Raw genomic sequence first — 18,980 nt, 5'->3', positions numbered from 1 at the left:
TCACAGCAGGAAGCTGTAGGTCCTCCAACCAAAGGAGTCACTGGCAGGTATTGGAGACAGGAGATTGGACTTTGAGACAGCAGAGAACAACCTCAAGGGCAGGGCCAGGGAGCTTGGCTTGAGCAGGGTCACTCCTTCATGCCATCAGAGCCAGTGGGGGACTCTCAGCACGGTGTGTGGTCCAGGATGAACATTTGGCACCTGCCGCGATTTTAGCACTGTGTATGTGTGCATATGTGTGTGCGCACGCCTGCAAAAATGCAAGCATTGTGTGTGCAGGGACCTACGAGTGACATGAGGCTCAAGACCCAGCCCTTAGCGATGGTTTCCAATCCGTTTGGAAATACGCGAGACCCATCTTACACAGCAGGCCGTGTATTAAGCGCCACATTATGGTGGACAGAGAGCTAAACTGGTAATGAGGGTGCCGCCCAGTTCTAACCCTCTACCTGTCCCTTAACTTGGCTGTGTGGGCCTCCGTTCGTTCTCCTGTAATGTGGAGGCATGGGAGTGAACAGTGACAAACAAAACGAATCTGAAAAGAAAGGTGACACAGATGGGGGAGGGTGCACAGAACATGTGAATTTCCACAGAGCAAACACGGGAATTTGTGGTATCGATACCACCCAAGTCAAGCAATGGATCAATACCAGTGTCCGGAGGCCACTTTCAATCCCCCTCCAGATCACTGCGCGCTCTTCTCTCCAGAGGCCGCCACGGTGGTCTCAATGGTCTGGAAGCCCCTTTCAGCTATAACATTGAGTAACCCTACACATAATAGGTATAGACAGAAGACCACCGCGGCGCCGGCCAAAGCTGTTAAAAACTGGAACTCTGTTGTATAAGTTCCTTGACATAGTTTTACAACAATGAGTACGTAGGGCCCAGATTGTTTCTTTGGCCATCAGAATCCTACTTTTTTTTTTGAACAACTGAGCATGATCAACCAAGTTCCTATATCTGCGCTCTCCCCTGTGTCCTTGGCTCTGTGGTTCTGAGGTTGTACTCTGGGTCAGAAAATTCCTGCCTTCATCCCAAAGTTCAGTACCAAGTACAGAGCTATTTTTTTCTGGTGGTGCAAAATTGAGCTGGGTGGGTACATCATGGTGCTAAGCTATTCCTCAGGGCTGCCAAATTGTGACTTGGCGTGTGTACTTATGCCCGTAAAAGGTTGCCTTAAGCACAGAGGAAGGGCAAGCATCGTGATTACACACACACACACACACACACACACACACACACACACAGAAAGCATGGCCACCAGTATGATACCCACACGATGCACCCATTCAAACGATGTTTGCCAAAGGAAATGGATTTGAAAATTCTTTGAGTGGAAAAAATGGGGCTGGATACTGTTCAGAGACAAATTTGTACACGAGGTTTTACTGAAAAGCTGGTTTCCAGCAAGGCTTAGGATCGTTTCGCTGTGGCTTTCACTGTATTAGAGCTTCCTAACCTCTTCCAGTTAGTGACGCAGTTGGAACTTCTGATCACTCACGAGGGAGCGAGTGACCTTCTTTGTCTCTTTCAATCTACCCAGCAGCTCGGCCTTGTTGGATCGCGTCTCCCCTTATGCTCCCTGCCTTGGTGCTAGAGCACATCTGCCCACACGTACACACATGTACAGGTGCGCGCACACAGACCTCAGCCGCCTTCACTATCTCTCCATTCCAGCCCTGGCTACTTCTGCCCAGCAACCAAGCCTGGCCTGCCCCGCGGCCTGCTGGTTGGAAAAATGTTGAAGAAGACAGTCCTAGGGGTTTCCTTCTGACCCCGAAGCACGGAGACACGGTGCCTGTAACGCGCTGAAGCTCACACTCCATGTCTTCCCTGCAAGGACAGAAGTAATTGTCACCATATGGGGCCTTTCATGCGGGGGGGGGGGATCACATGTGGAGCTGGAGAAGGTGGTAGTTATATTGCGTGGTTCGAGGACTAGGGAGTTTCCCAGCTCCTAAACCTCTTCCCTCTTCTCTATCCCACCTGCCCGTCACAGCAACCAATGTGCACCTGCTCAGCTCCGCTCCTATGCACTGTGAATGATTTTTGGTCATCGGGAGTTTCCTACTAAAAGGTGTGCATTCCAGCCTTTACGGCCAATATCTCGAAGGGATCAGACTAGTGAGGATCTGTGGAGGGGGGCGGCCAGGGGCTAGGGACGGCTTTGCTTCATAAGAGCTGATGGAAGGCTGAACGCCAGTATTGCGACAGGCAGAGGGGGACAGCCTTCTTCCAGGTAAGCACCGGGTACAGATTGGTATGGTCTCCCAGCTGGTAGTGGGACTGAGGCTTTCTGGAGCCACGATCAGGTGCTAATCCCAGCCAGTTGAAGGCCTGCCATAGGTGACTTCCTGCCTGTTTGTTACTTGGTGCTTCTATTTCTCCGTGGCGAGAAAGAAGGCACCCTTCTGGATTTATGTGGGTATAGAGGACGACCTTTGGGGACACACTCAAGCTTGTTCAGTGTCCTCGATCTGCATGAAGGAGAGTGCCTCCCCAATGCAACCTCCTGATGGGCTCGACGCAAGCCCTTACAAAAACACGAACGTGTTTGAGAGAAGTAAAGTCATTTTTGAATGTGAGTCCATGCAAGACTGCAAATGAAAATACAGAGCGAAACTCGATCAAACCTGGCCCCTCTCTCGCAGGCTTCCTCGGGGGTGGAGGAGATGTCTGCAGACTGGAAAATGTAATTTCAAGGGGGCCTGGAGAGAGACAGCAATAAAGACCCGTGTGTTTTATTGCACATTCTGAGGGGGAAAGGCTTAGGAAGTGCCTTAATGGAGGAAATGAGAGATGGTTCTAGAGGACAGAGCTTGATAAAAGGAAGGCGGCCCAAGCTCTCAACAGGAGAGGTCATGCCTCTTTAATTTGTTGGAATTCATGAAGGGTTTGCTGTAGCTGCAGCAAAGCAAAAGTCGTGGGCTGTTTGAGTTTCTATCTATCAGTGTTGATGAAGCAGAGATGGAAAGACGCTGTAGCTAGTTATCAAGTAAACAGCGGCGAGCTGGTAAATGTTTACCGGCTGGCTCCAGGGACAGGGTGGCCGGAGCCCTGATCTGTAGTTTTGCCGATTTCCGTGGTGTAAATACTCCCACCGTGGCTGACCTCAGGCTGCCCACGTGACGTCACTGAACACAGACCTGGGAAGAGATACACAGAATGCGCTCTGGTGAACTGATGCGGGCCAGCTCCAGCCCGGCCCTGCCTGAACAACCCGGTCAGTGGTCAGCTTTTTTTTCCTTTGGCGTTGATGTGGGGTCAGGGAGCCAGGAGCCGCCAGTCCGCTTGTCCTTCCTCAGACAGGAGCTGACGGCCTGCTTCAGGATGGCAGGCCCGGCTGTTTTAGGTAGAACGAGACTTGGGCTGGGGAGGAGAGCCAGATATAGGTCCCCCAACCCAACGCCCCCCCCCCATGTCTCCTGAAGCTGTGATTTAAATTTGTAATGTTTTAAAATTATTCCTGAAGAATCCGAAATGCTTCGGAGAAATTCCGGTAAGCCCAGAGGATTCTGAGCACGGCTTGGGACGCGCACAGCAAGGGCATATTGGGCCTTCAGGGAAAGCTCCCCTTTACTTGAAACGGACTCTTTTCAGTGACGTGTGAGCTGACCGTGGGTAACAGGACCAACAGGGGTCGTGGGGTCATCCCCCTCCTAGTCGTGGTCGGTGAAGGTTGTTTAGAAAGGACGGACTCTGGCTTCCCTTGGAGCTCCTATCTGCCCTCCATATGTCTTGCATTTTAAAAAAGCGCAGACCCGAATTAGAATGTTCTGTCCTGTTACCCCGAAAGTACAATCATACTTGTCAGACCAAATGGGCTCTGTTTAGACCACTTGCGAGGCACCTTTCCTTTGAGTGTAGGGTTTCACTTCTCCGGGCTTTGGAGTACTGGGCAGTTCCCCTCACAGAAGCCATGAGAAAGGGGAGGTCACATGCGAGTCCCTTGACCTTTGCAGGGAGAAGCCCTACGTTTTGGGTGTCAGAGAGAAATTCTGATTGGACAAAGGCTTCTGTAGCTAATGAAACATAAACAATAAAAAACCTAAGCCACCCTCCCCCGGCAAAAAAAAAAAAAACAAAAAAAACCAAAAAAAACCCAAAAAACCCTCTAAAAAGGAAAATCTGCTGTTTAATGGCTTATTCCTGTTTGGTATTTTTCTCTAATTTATCCCATGCTTAGGGGACACTTGTGTCTTTTCAACCTAAAGACTAGAGAGCTAGGAGGTCCATTATGCAATTTATTCTACATGTATTTATTGCTAAATGCTGGAAAAATAAATAAGACCCAGCGACTCTGTCCTTAAGCTATTCGCTATTTAGAAAGGCATGCAGAACCTTGGAGAAGTTGGCACTTAGGTCAGGAGGCAGAGGGGAGCCATGGGCAGCGTTTGGTCAGGGGCATGACACAGGCAGAGCTACCTTCTTAGAAACGGGTGTGGGAAGGTGGGTTGGGACCACAGACCAGGAGCAGTGCCCACCCAAGTTTCAGGATGGAGGTCATAACAGTCCATGCTGGTGGAGATAGTGGGAAGGGAGAGAAGAAGTGAATAGGGTGTGAGTAGTTTCATAGAGAGAAACACCAGTGTTAGAGGAAGTATTCAGAAGGGCAGGATGACGAGCCCAATTGAATGGTCTAGCTTGAGAGGAGACAGGGAGAAATGGGTATATTTTCCACGAGTGTCTGGTGTTTCTGCACATCCGTGAGCATGGGCACTGACAGCTTTTGTTCCAGACTATCTTTTCAAGGACATTTGTCTAGCCAACAGCCTTGGAGGATAGAGAGTGTTGTCCTCTGGAGCAGAAGGTAAGTCTGTTTGCTCTCCAGGAAACTCAAGGTAATGTCTACGTCAAAGGTCAGGCAGCTTTGCCGGCAGCCCATCATCAAAATGAAGCTCACACTGCATGCTGTGCCCGGAACAATAACATCTTTGGTCTCTGAGCCGGGAGTCTCGTGTCTCCTTCCAGCATTCATGAACCAGTGGCAGGCTAATGAGTCAGCTTGCAAGTAGGGGGACATCTCAGACCCTTCACAATTCTTGACACATGGCAATAGACATTTAGGTCTAGGTGGGCTTTAGATAGCATTTATTTTAATTAAAAAAATTTTTTTAATGCTTATTTATTTTTGAGACAGAGACAGTATAAGTGGGGGAAGGGAAGAGAGAGAGGGAGACGCAGGATCCGGAACAGGCTCCAGGCTCTGAGGGGTCAGCACAGAGCCCGACGCGGGGCTCGAACGCACAAACTGTGAGATCACGACCTGAGCCCAGGTCAGATGTTCAACTGACTGAACCTCCCAGGCGCCCCATTAATTTTTATGTTAGAGATGAGGAAATTGAAGGCCAAGGTGATTTGCTCCAGGACACAGAGCAAGCTGGTAACCAAGAAAAGACTTTGTCCCGGGTGCTCCCAACTCCTCTAGAACTTTCTCCACTATTGCAGGCTGTGCTTTGGCTTAACTGTAGGAGGAGTTTCAGTACATGATGATGATGGCAGCGGGATTAATGGAGTGCTATGCCATGCCAGCCAGGCGCACTTTCAGGAGTTCCACGAGCACTTGAATCTCATTTAAACCTCTTCTATCGTTATCTTGAGTTCGCAGACGAGGAAACTGAGGCACATAGAGGTGACGTGCTGGGTCTGAACCCAGGCAGCCTCGTTCCGGGATCTGTGGTCTTAATCGCCATCCTGTATTGTTGCAGGCTCATTAAAGTCGGAGAGCCGTGTTGTTGGAAGTGAGCGTGGAAACCTTTCGAAGTTTCTATTTGTATTGGGCGGGTCATAACAGAGAGGAAGACCTACGATGTGTTTTGATCACAGAGTCATGATGGGCTGATTTGTGTTTCTACATATACGTTTCATTTCTGATTTACTGTGGAACTGAAAAAAAATGCACCTCAGTAAGATGACAAAAAACATTACCTGTTGAGAGACAGAAGGGGGAAGGAGAGGTTCAGGAACTCAGGCCAGCGGTGACAATTCCCTCAAGCGAAATGGAGTAGACATTCACTTTTGACTTTTCTTTTGAGTCATACTCAACATGTCCTGGGCTCGTACTACCTTTGGGTGACCGTGCTGAGCGTTTCACATGTATTGTCTCATATGAACCCCCACCACTCTGTGGTGAGGTGTTTCCAGCACGTCCGTTGTACAGGCGACGAGACTGAAGGCAGAGAGGGAACACGTCAGACAGCAGGTATACGTTATCAGCCAGGATTTAATTCCAGGCAGCCCCTCTTCAGACTCTTGTGTTCTCGACACCGCCCTGGCTGTGCGATCAGGGAAGGCCCCGTGGCAGAGGTGGCATCCTAAGGCGAAGCAGACTTCTGGTACCAAAGCGGGGAAGGCATCCCGGGTAGAGGGAATGATGACAACAATGGCATAGGCAGCGTCTGATGGACGCGGGGGTAGTGGGAGGTAGAGTTGGAAAGACGCGGCTGGATCCGACTGGGGAGAGTCTTGAATGAGAAGCTAAAGGGGGTCTTGAGATGGTTTTCGAGGTGGGGGGAGCGCATGATGAATGCTGCTGTTCAAGGCATCAGGAAGTGGCGAGAAGATGAGGACCTCAGCTAGGCTCCAGGGTGGTCACGGAGTCCCGCCTCCTGCTTTGTCCTGTCCCCCGCCCTGCTTACTGGCAGTCATGTGCTTATTATCTAGTTATCCTTCCCACTTGCGGTCTTCAACATGCCTTACAATACTTCAGCCTAGACTATTAGATATGAACGTGTGGGCCAGACAGACGCAACCTGCCCCGGAGGGGGCCATCGACCGCTCCACTTGGGAAGGTGCCCCCACAGGTGATCAGCTGGTATTTGAAACGTGATTCGAAGGGGCACTCTGCACAGGTAGCTACCGCAGGGCCTTAGCTGTCTTTACCAACAGTAAAAACCAGGGGTCTTTGTCATCCGCATAACACATCAGGGAAATCACCTTCCATTCTCCCCCGCCCATCCCAGGGTGTGGGGATTGGCCTGCAGTGTTAAACCAACACCTCCCCACTGTGTGAGCTGGCGGAAGGATATACAGGGGGTCCAACGGTCTATGCCCTTTAGAACAATGCCCCGGGACTGATGTGAACCAGCCCAGCCCAGCCGGTTCTTCAGAGGATCCTTGCTGCCAGTGTCAGAGGCTTGAACATTTGTCACATTGACCTTGAGTGCCATCAGCCCTTCATGCAAGTGGGATCGAAGCACCTTAAAAGCGTGATGGCTGAGACTTCCTCATGTCCACGGAACAGGAGATCATTTTTGTGCCAGTTTGCTAATAAATGTATGTGAAGCAGAATGTGGCCTGGAATTAGTTTCCATCATCAGCTGGAAGGGAATCTGTGGGGAGGGGATCATAGCCCTGTCTACGTCTAATCCTTGGAGGCTCCTGATTTTTGCCCCAAAGATCCTACGAATTGGGAAGGACCAGGCAGACTTGTGTCTATCTGCCACCCTCACATATGAGGCAGACATGCCTAATATCTTCATCTTACAGATGAGGAAACTGAGGCACAGAGGAGCGGGCCAGCTTGCCCAGGGCCACGCAGCTAGGAAGTGCTAGCTCTAAGATTCAAAATGTCACCTTCACTTGTCCTGCTAAAGCAAAATGTATCTGTCATTCCTTCCTCGTCATGAAAAATTAATTTGTAGCAAGGCAAGAGTGGAGATTATATATGTGGAGTTTGCTATTTAAAATACTTGACTGTCAAAGGTCTCTATTTTTAGAATTCATCGCCGGGGGCAGATGAAAATGTGCACAGGCCAGGCCCAGCCCTATAGCTTTCACTCACCCCTTCCAGCTCTAGGGGGGGATTTAAATATAGTTTTTAAACATTGGTGCCTTTCCCTCTGGCTTATTCTGATCTGATTTTAAGGGCAAAGAAAAACACTGAGCTCGGCTCGGGCAAAATTAGAACTCACCTGCCTGGTATTTTTTTCTTCTTATAATCTAATGTTAGTCTTGGTTCGGAGAAGGTAGATTACTGAGGCCGGTGCGGTAGGGGTTTCCAAAGAATGGATCTTCCTTTTTCCTCCATAAGGCTCAGTTAGACCAGTTCAGATCCATCCATGGAAATTCCTCCTTTGCTGATGAGTCGCTCACGGGGGGCCGTATAGCCCCATCCTAGCCAATAATGGGGTGTTTAGTGAGCAATCTGGGAAAAGATTTGCTTCCTGATAAAAGGTAGGGAGGATTATGAGGAGAAAATGCTTTGCTCCCACTCTGTTCCTTCTTGCTTGGATGGGATACTGTCATGTGAGGACATGATGTCTGGTGCTGCAGCAATCATCTTGTGACCATGAGTGGAGGCCCACCAACACGTGCGGATGGCAGGGCAGAAGGACAGAAAGAACTGGGGTCTTGGGGGCATTGTTGAGCCACCTAACTAACCCCGGGGGAGGCTAACTTCCAGCCTAACTGGTATGGGAACCTAATAGTTTAAGCCACTTTCAGTCGGACATTCTGTTAGTGTGGCTGAAAACTTTCCTAACTGAGGGATTGTTAATTTGGAAAGAACAAAACAAGGGAAGAGTGACTAATTCTCTGTAGGAAGAGTCAACAACCCTGATGTTCATGAAAGGTATCCCGAGATCTTGACTAACCCTATCTTCAAAAATCTGTGATAGGATTTTTTTTTCAACATTTATTTATTTTTGAGACAGAGAGAGACAGAGCATGAGCGGGGGAGGGGCAGAGAGAGAGGGAGACACAGAATCGGAAACAGGCTCCAGGCTCTGAGCCATCAGCCCAGAGCCTGACACGGGGCTCGAACTCACGGACCGCGAGATCGTGACCTGGCTGAAGTCGGATGCTTAACCGACTGCGCCACCCAGGCGCCCCTGTGATACGATTTTTGACCCTATCTGTGATAGGACCCAGAACATGTAACAAAGTATTACTAAAAAACTGAAAAGCCTCCCTGGCCTACCTAATGAGGAATGTTCTGGTTGTAAGTAATTGAAAAATTAGTGAAAGGAATCTACTGGCCCCTTAACTGAAAGGCAGGAAGGTGAGCTTCAGATATGGCTTGATCCAGGGGTCAAGTCTGCGATTGAAGTCCTAGTCCCTCCCCATCGCTCAGTTTTGCTCTTCTTAGAGTTGACTTCATGTTCAGGCTCCAAGTGTCAGCAAAAACACCGCCAACAACTTCAGTGCGTATTCTCCATCGTTTAAGTCCAGCAGGGAAACCATGAGTTCCCTCCAGGGAACCAGCAAGATTCATCGTTTCGGGGGCGGGTGTTACCTTTGCCATGTGTCCCCGGGGGGATGCAATGCTTCGATTTAGGCCCTAGTCGCCTGCCTCGCGTTGGAACCTGGGTAGAAGTAACGTCACGTAAAAGTCCAAAGAGGGAGAATGGACAAGGCTGCTTTTCCAGAAGAAACTGGGGACTGACACGGAAGGTGAATGAATGTTGAGTGGCTGAGACTGGAGACTCTACTCTGCCTCTCCAAACCCTTTAAAAGGTCTGCTTCCTGCTCAAGCACCTTCTATTTCTTCACCATTGTCATTTTTAAACACACACATACACACACACACACACACACACACACGTGCACATTACCAATCAGCTTCCTTCCCGGTGTCATTTTTCTTGAAGTTTTTATATGTGATACGTAGAGAACACTCAAGCCATGGGCAGAATGAAGGCAGAAGGTCTGCTAAGACCCCTGCCAGCCTGACCGTGCACGTCGTTAAAATCCACGCCTTGGACAATCACAAATTAGCGCGGGGCACGTGGCTTCTGGTTTTGCTCTCAAGTGATTGGAAGCGTAAGTTCACGAGGTGACAAAGAGCCGCGGCGGTGGACGAAGGGCCTCGGGAGGACAGACAGATGGTGGAGTGACCCTATTTGTGACTCCATTTATCACAGTTTGGCTGCGAACCATGGGCGCTCTTTCCTTGACAGCTGCCACAAGGCCTAGGGTGGGTCTGGGGGAGGCCGCCGAGACCCTCCACGCAGTTGCTGAAGGCAGTGGCATCACCCGGCCGGAGTGCAGTGTCTTCTGCAATGGGGGGCTCACGCCAGGGGGGAGATACGCTGTGCCATTAGGGCTAACACCCGCCCCTTTTCCCTTTAATAGCCTCAGGAGTGTTACTTTGTGTTAGGTTGAAAGAAAAACCGCGCACAGCTAGCACGCTAAGCTTTGGTTTTCTGGAGGTTGCTGCTAAAGAGGAGTCTGTCGCAAGCAGCTGTCTGGCTCCGCCTCGTGCAGGCCCCCGAGACACCAGCGTAGCACCCAGCGCCAGGCGCACGAGGAGGCTGTGACGACCGATGGCAAAAGGCAGGAGTTTTCTCTTCCTGAGCTCAGGGTGCCCTCCTCAGCTCGTGGGGTGGTCGGCAGAATTCGGCTCCTTGTGGTTGAGGGGCTGAGGTCTCCGCTTTCTCGCTGGCTGCCAGCTGGGGGGGGTGGGGGTGTTCCTAAAGGCCACCTGCAGAGCCTTGCCACGTGGTCCCCTCGGAGGCCCTCCTTCAACGTGGCCACTCATTCCTTCAAGGAAGAATCTCTCTCCAGGTGGAGTCAAGGCGGAGTCACGCGGGGTAACGGGATCACAGGAGCGAGTGTCCCGTCACCCTTGGTGGGTAACGTGATCTCTACAAGGGAGTGATTGCATGGTAGGTGATCTCATGTGCACTGGAGGGGAGGGGTTCCAGTGGGGGACTACACGGTGAGGGGTGCAGGAATCTGGGGGCCGTTTTGGAATGCTGCTTCCTGTAGCATTGCATTTCTCCACGTGGTGGTTAATTTTTCGTGGCCGACTTGATGGGGCCGTGGGGTGCCCACATGTTTGGTTAAGCATTAATTCTGGGAGGGGCGCCTGAGTGGCTCAGTTGGTTGAGCGTCGACTCTTGATTTCTGCTCAGGGCATGATCTTGGGGTCGTGGGATTGAGCCCCACGTCGGGTTCCATGCTCGGCATGGAGCCTGCTTGGGACTCTCTCTCTCCCTCTCTCTCTCTGCCCCTCCCCCTGCTCGCGTGCTCTCTCTCTCAAAATAAGAAAATAAGCATTATTTCTGGGATTGTCTGTGAGGTGTTTCTGGCCGATCTATGTGTACATCTGTGTCTCTAGGTATGAGCATCCTACTGGCGCTCCTGTAATTATGGAGGCTGAGGAATCCAGACTCGGGAAAGCTGGTGGCACAAGTCCGGTCCAGGTCTGAGTCCAAAGGGCAAGACAGACATCCCAGCTCCAAATCGGTCACGTTCATGTCGCGGGAGAAAATTCTTTCTTACTCAGCCTTTCATTCTATTCAGGCCTTAATGGCTGGATGAGGACCAGCCACATTGGGGAGGGCAAGCGGCTTTACTCGGGCTACCGACTCCAGGGTTAACCTCATCCCGAAGCCCCCTCACAGACACACCCGGAATAATGTTTAACCTGATAACGATGGCACCCCATGGACAATATAAAATCCACCATCACAGAGAAAAATATCTCTCTGTACTCTCTCTCCCTCTCTCTCGGTTCCGTTTTTCTGGAGGATGCTGACTCTTTTTCCTTTTCATGCCCTCTATCTTGCTTACAGTCATGGGGCCGAGCTGCAGGGCAGCGTCCGACGAGTGCCAGAGACGCAGGGCGTGTATGTTGCGCGCCTGGAGGGGCTGGGGGCTGGAGATGGCTTTCCACTGAGGTTATGGTGGGAAGGGGGCATCTGAGCTGGGCAGTGGGGCCTCCAATATTCCGATGTAGGAGGGCCTCAAGGGGCAGTCGCATGCAAAGGGGTCCCGAGGGACTTGTCAGGACGTATAGGCAGAGTCCCCGTGGGGGGTCCTGCTTTGATTTTATGTAGCAGATACACAGGAACAGAACTGTCTTGCAGAGGTGATCTTCCATTTTGTGTGAGCTTGAGAAGGATGTCGGTTGTCTACCTCCCAGCGTGAGGGCCACAGGAGGAGATGCTTCCAGGCATTGCTGTCGCCGAGGCCGGTGGGCAAAGCCCCCTCGGAGCCTCTCTCGGCACTGCCCGTTGGCCCTGGAGGAGGAGGCAGCCTGATGGGCACAGAGGGCAGGAGAGAGGCCATCTCTTGGAGACACAGTTCATGAGTTCTCCTGACTCGCCACCTTCCCGAATCAGGATCTGTACGTGATGACCCGAGACCAAGTCCATCCGGAGAATTTGAAAGGCCTGACTCGCAAATCTATGCCCGGTTCCAATGTGTAGACACTTGGGGAGGGTAGATGGTTTTGACCAGAATGGCGGCATTGGCTCCGGGCCGAGGTCAGGGAGGAGAGGAACAGGTGGAGAGGGTGAGAGAGAGGAGGAGACACAGAATCCGAAGCAGGCTCCAGGCTCTGGGCGGTCGGCAGAGAGCCCCACGCGGGGCTCAAACTCACGAACCGTGAGATCCTGACCCGAGCCGAAGTCAGACGCTTAATCGATCGAGCCACCCAGGCGCCCCTTCCTTTCCTCTTTATTATTGAGGCGTAACTGTCATGTGAGTTTCTGGTGTACAACGTGATTCGGTATTTGTACATGTTGGGAACTGATCGCCACAACTAGTTACCATCCATCACCATCCTTGGTTACTCTCTCAGCCACTTTCACGTACACAGCACAGTATTTTTAACCACGGTCGCCGTGTGCCACGCTGTAGGTTACATCCCCGTGACTTCCTTATTCCGCAAGGGGAAGGTTGTACCTTCAGATGCCCTTCATCCATTCTGCCCACTCCTCCCCTCTTCCCTCTGACAACCATCCATCTCTTCTCTGTATCTACGAGCTTGGCTTTTGTTGTTATCGTTGATGGTATTTTTGAGCTCAGTTCTTGGTGGTATTTAAAATCTAAGCAAGAGACCCTTCCTGCCCCACGGGCTCTGAAGGGAGCTGAGCTTGGGACCAGGTGTTCTTCTAGGACTGGACGTCTTCTCTGGGAGGGCCCTGCTGGCCTCTCTCTCTCTCTCTCTCTGGTCCTTGTCAGCTCCACTCCAGGTACTGGAAGAAGAAAAGGCATTAGAGCCAGATGATCTGAGTTTAAACTCCATCTCAGCGATTCACTAATAATGTCTGAGTGACCTTGGCTAGTTGGTCACATGCGTTGAGCCCGTCTTTCTGTCCGTGGGGGCTGTTTGAAGACTGAGTGAGACCGTGAGCCCCGAAGTGACAATTATACTGTCGGCTGCACCGACGGCCAGCCCCTCCCGCTCTTCTGCAAGGCTGAGAACGGCGCATTTTGGATCTTTTCAAAAGGAGCATCAGTGCCGCGTGGTTGGCCAATGCCCTTTGGGCAGCTACTAGATATCGTTTCATCTTAGGATCAGAACACTCTCCAGCACCTTCCAGCTTGTTGCTTGGCAGGGGGTGTTGGTAGTGGGAAACGGAGTCATCCCTTTCTGACAGTGACTTCTGGTTGGCAGAACATACCCGGCTTGAGAGCAGAATGTCTGCGGTGGCGGTGGGTGATGTCCACCCACACACGTGTGTGACACAAGTGTTACGCTTCAGAGTGTGGGCTGTGGGCTGCCTCTCAGGCTCGGTTCAGGATGATCGGGGCCGAGCTGGGGTGTGGGCAGAGGTTTACCCTGACTCTCTGAGGGTAATACCCATTCTATTTTACCCTCTATCTCAAACTGTAAAGTGCTTTGTTTTGTTTTGTTTTTCGGATTGCTTTCCTCTCCTGGTCCTTAAATATGGAGTTAGGTTTTGCTTGTCTGCTGCCTCGGGCCCACGTCGGGGGAGGGGATGGGGATTCTGTTTCAGTAAAAGCAGCCGGTGAGGGCTTTCTGTCCCTTTGCCTTCTACCACTGCGTTTCTACCGGACTGTGTTCTCTTTTGTCCAATAGACTTGAAAGTGTTGACCATGGCGTTTCGCCTCTCTCTAATCCCCATCCAAACACTAGTTCAGAGCTCATTCCGGGTGAATCCCTGGATAAGGTCTTAATAATGGCCCATGGGAGGTTGGGACAGGCAGGTCCCAGAGATTTCTGTGCCTCGGTGGAGAGGCTGGAGGCTGAACGCTGTAGACCTTGGGTACATGCACCTCGCGGAGCCCCTTGACGCAGGACTGAGAAAACGTGGCCTCAGGCTGGCTTAGCGAGTCTGTGGCCTGTGCCCTTGCCCAGGGTCCCATGCTTAGAAAATGCTAGCCCTTGGTCTCATTCTCTAGCTTCATCATCTTGAAATTCTTGAAAATGTTCGATTAAGGAGCCCCGCATTTTCATTTTGCATGGGGATGTGCACATTTTATAGCCTGTCCTACAGAGATTTGTATTTGGTGGCTTCTAGCATGTAGGCAAATAGAATGGGGAAAAAATGGGAGAAATGAGTGAAGTAGAGTGAGTTTCTTTTTTTTTAATTTAATTTTTATTTTTTAAAGTTTACATCCAAATTAGCATATCATGCAACAATGATTTCAGGAGTAGATTCCTGAATGCCCCTGACCCATGTAGCCCATCCCCCCTCCCACAACCCCTCCAGCAACCCCCAGTTTGTTCTCCATATTTAGGAGTCTTTTCTGTTTTGACCCCTCCCTGTTTTTATATTCTTTTTGTTTCCCTTCCCTTATGTTCATGTGTTTTGTCTCTTAAAATCCTCATATGAGTGAAGTCATATGATTTTTGTCTTTCTCTGACTAATTTTGCTTTGCATAATACCCTCTAGTCCCATCCACGTAGTTGCAAATGGCAAGATTTCATTCTTTTTGATCGCCGAGTAATACTCCATTGTATATATATACCACATCTTCTTTATCCATTCATCCATCGATGGACATTTGGGCTCTTTCCATCCTTTGGCTATTGTCGATAGTGCTGCTATAAACATGGGGGTGCATGTGTCCCTTTGAAACAGCACAGCCTTATCCCATGGATCAATGCCTAGTAGTGCCATTGCTGGGTCCTAGGGTAGTTCTATTTTTAGCTTTTTGAGGAACCTCCATACTGTTTTCCAGAGTGGCTGCACCAGCTGGCATCCTCATAGAGTGAGTTTCTTTATAAGCTGGAAGCTGAGCACATGTCTCATGGCAGAGGCCCCTGGAATGTTCCGCTGGGCTTGGGGGACTAGCCACTGAAGTCTCCTGCCCAGGGAAGCTGATTCTGGATGAAGCCAAGGGCACCCGCATTTGTTAGGTGCCATCACACACAAACACTGGGCTGGCAATAAAAAGATGGGTAGGACCAAGGAGCCTATGCCCCGTGGGGTGTGTAGAACCCCTCAAAAGAAGAGTAAAGTACAATGTGGTGAGTGCAGGGGTTGCGGGAGAGTGGAGGAGCTAGCTCTAACCCTCTCTGGGCCAGGGGGGTGCAAGAGTGAAGTTAGGGAAGACTTCTTGAAGGCACTGGTACCAGAACCAAGTTTTGTTTTTTTTTTTCCCCAGTGTTTATTTACTTTTGAGTGAGACAGAGCATGAGCAGGGGAGGGGCAGAGAGAGAGGGAGACGGAGACCCCGAAGCAGGCTCCGGGCTCTGAGCCGTCAGCACAGAGCCCGACGTGGGGCGCGAACCCACGGGTCGCGAGATCATGACCTGAGCCGAAGTCGGACGCTCAACCGACTGAGCCACGCAGGTTCTCCGTTGCCGGAACCAAGTCTTACAGGGGTGAGTCAGCCTCCAAAGGGTGGGAGTGTGTGTGTGTGCATGTGCACTGGGATGGGGAGAATACTCTAAGCAAATGTAACCACAGGAACAAAAAAGCACAGAGGTGAGAGAACACGGTGTGTGAGGGGCTCCTTAAGCACCTTGTCGCTACCCTTCTAGAAGGTATGAGGTAGCAACAGGTGCAGCTGGAGGGACTGATTACGGGGACCCTCCTTTATCTTGATGAGCGGGTCCTTACCCTGTAGGTGGTGGGGAATTATCCAGTCTCACAGCAAAGGAAACAGATTCTCAGAGAGGTGAAATATCAAGTTTGCATGGTTAATTAATTAGTCGCAGAACGGGCACGCAAATCAGTTCTGGTGGGCTCCCAGCTAGGGTTGCCAGAATGGGCAAAGAAAAAAAAATACAGGATGGCCAGTCAAATTTGAATGTCAGACAAACAACAGATAAGTTTTGAAGCGTAAGTATGCCCCATGTGCTATTTGGGATATCCTTATCCTTAAAATTCCTTGACGTTTATATGAAATTCAAATTTAAGCGGGCATCCTGTATTTTTATGTGCTAAACCTGGCAACCCCCCTCCCAACCCCCTATTCCTCCTATTCCACGGTGGTCCACCACTTAATAATGCTCCTCTACCCAAGGAAGGTTCCATGAAAAAGGTGGGAGATAGTATAAAACGTGGGATGAGGGGAAACGAATGTCCAGAATTTAGAGTTGCCATTTCAATAGATATTCAAAAATAAAAGTCCCGGGGCATGTGGGTGGCTTAGTCCGTTAAGGGTCTGACTTCGGCTCAGGTCATGATCTTACGGTTTGTGAGTTCAAGCCCCGTGTCGGGCTCTGTGCTGACAGCTCAGAGCCTGGAGCCTGCTTCGGATTCTGTGTCTTCCTCGCTCTCTGCCCCTCCCCCGCTCGCGCTCCATCTCTCTCTCTCTCTCTCTCTCTCTCTCTCTCTCTCTGTCAAAAATAAGTAAACATTAAAAAAAATTTAAAAATAAATAAATAAAAGTCCCTTCTGGTTCTCTACGTCATCGAGCTGGGATTTAAAGTAACCAGTGCTATGCTTCACCGCCCCATTATCCTGAATGCTAAATGGGGGATTCTCTGATTTCACGCCCAGATGGGGAGACAGAGAAGCAGGTTCCTTGACAGCCAGGATTATTTTGTCGTTTTTAATCTATTATATTTCAGGAGCTTAAAAGTCTTTAAAGAGAACTTCAGAGGCAAGTAGGGATGTCACTTACGGTTTTAAGCATTTTCTATTGTGTAACAGAAAAAGAGGAATTCCAAATATGGAAGACCATATTTTCCAGTGGACCAGCCACTTTAAATCCGCTTCAAAGAAAGTGCCAACAAGAACGAGAATGAGGAAAAGGTCTGGGTTTTTTTTTTTTTTTTGATGTCTCCCTTATTATATTTTTGCCTTCTTAAGATCTTAACATGCCTATGTCAGATGCAAGTAGCTTTTTACTATCATCTTGAAACAGAATCACGAGACATTTACTCTAGAAAAATGTAGACTATTTTTCTTCTTCTCTAAGTAGAAATAGCACATTATGGTTAGCATATGTGTCTCCCCCTTTCATGTGCTCTTTTTGATTACGTGTCCTGTCTCTCTGGGTCTTTGTAGTTGAAAAGGTGAGGCTCTCCTTATAAACACTGGAGCCCTGCAGACACGTCTTGGGCGGCGTCACCCCGAGAAGCGTGTCTGCCTGCTCTGCCTGGGTGTCTAATGGTCAGGGCTGCGCAAGTTGGGCCGCTGTCTAGGGCGCTCCCATCTCCAGGCTGTGTCCCATCCGTCTGCCTTGCTGCAATGCCCTGATGTTTCCCCCCTGGTTCGGAGTTGTCTTTTTCTAGGGCGGGAAAGCCATGACTCTTGGATTCCTGTCCCTTGTTAAGTCAACTCGAGTGACACTCTTCGCTGCCCTCAGGACTCCTTTCCTTTCCCGGAAACCAGGGGTGCTGATATCTACCACGCACATATGGCTTGTGCTGGTTTTCTAGGGCCACTAGCTGCCAATTCAGGGGCTTCCAACAACCGAAATTTATTCTCTCGCAGATCATGAGGCTGGAAGTTCGAAATCAAGGTGTCGGCAGACCCAGGCTTCCCGAAGGGTCTGGGGAAGAAGACTCTTGCCTTGCCTCTTCCAGCTTCTGGAGGCGCTGCATTGAGACATCGCTTCGATCTCTCTCCCCTCGTCACATGGCCTTCTCTCTGTGTCTCTGGGTGCCCTTTTCTTATGAGGACACCCTCTTTGGGTTGGAACCCACCCAAATCCTGGATGATCTCATCTCGATCCTGACCTTATTTACGTCGGCAAAGACCCCATTTCCAAATCAGGTCCCATTCTGAGGTGACCGTGAATTGCTGGAGGAAACTATCCATCCCACTGCACAGCTTTATAGCGCAGGGCCGGGCTTTCAGAGAATGGAAGTTCCCTCTTCTAACCTCTGCCAGGCGGGCACATGTTGATTTCACCAGGATTTTATGTAACTTTCTCAATCCCTTCTAAAGAATAGGCTATTTACATAAGGCCTCAGAGAACGTCTTAGAGTCACTGGCCGGGTGGTGCCTGCCAGCTGGTCTGTGCCAGATGCTGGGAGCCAGGGGCTAGGTGACAGCAGTCCCAGCCCTCCAGGAGCCCACGGTCCGGAGGAGGGGAGTGACACATAAATGAGTAATTACAATACCCCTATTTACCAGGCTGCTGCTGGCTCCCCGGGCCCCACCCCCGCTGCCTCCGCTCTGGGGCTGCAGGTTACTCACAGGTTAATTGCAATCACTGCGTTCATCTAAATCCTTGTCTGCTTTTGGCCTTTATCGTTGCTGGAAGCATCTCAGCTGGCTTACTGCGATTTCATTTTTTTTTCCCCTGGTGATGAATTTCTACACCTCTTTTCAAAAGACAAAACAAATTGTTTGTTTAACCTCCCTAGGAATAAGTGGGCCAGGGGTGGCGTGGGAAGGGAAACATATTATTCTCGTGGGCAGAACTTCTTGGGTATTTCCAAAGAGATTCCTGACTGACTCACCTTATTTCATTTTTTTTTTCCTTTTGGTAGATTTATATGTATATACACATTTCCCCCACCTCCCCCCCCCACCCCCCGCCCAGTCTCTCATTATGCAATGTGGCCAACAGGTAGTTTCGTATCGCTTATTTCTGTATTCTTTAGAGTTCAGTTCATGGGGCACCGTGAGCACTCGAGATGTCACTTGTTGAGTGACAAATAACCGTTAGCGTTGGTTGAATGGGGTCGGGAGCTATGTTAGAAATTTAGGTCTGTTGGGCAAGGCTTGGAATTTGGGCAAATTCCCGACGTCAGGGCTCTCAAAACCAGTGAGTACATTGGAATCACATGGGTAGAAGGCACTTGCTAGACATGGGAACGCTCTTCCCTCCCCAACGGATATTCTGCTGCCTTATGACCAAGAGGCGGGCCCAGGGAT

Source organism: Herpailurus yagouaroundi, unplaced genomic scaffold (assembly GCF_014898765.1).
Source record: "Herpailurus yagouaroundi ecotype Mexico unplaced genomic scaffold, PumYag 163, whole genome shotgun sequence".
Classification (NCBI taxonomy): Eukaryota; Metazoa; Chordata; class Mammalia; order Carnivora; family Felidae; genus Herpailurus; species Herpailurus yagouaroundi.
The sequence above is the reverse complement of the archived record's forward strand: the minus strand, read 5'-3'. Positions refer to the sequence as shown.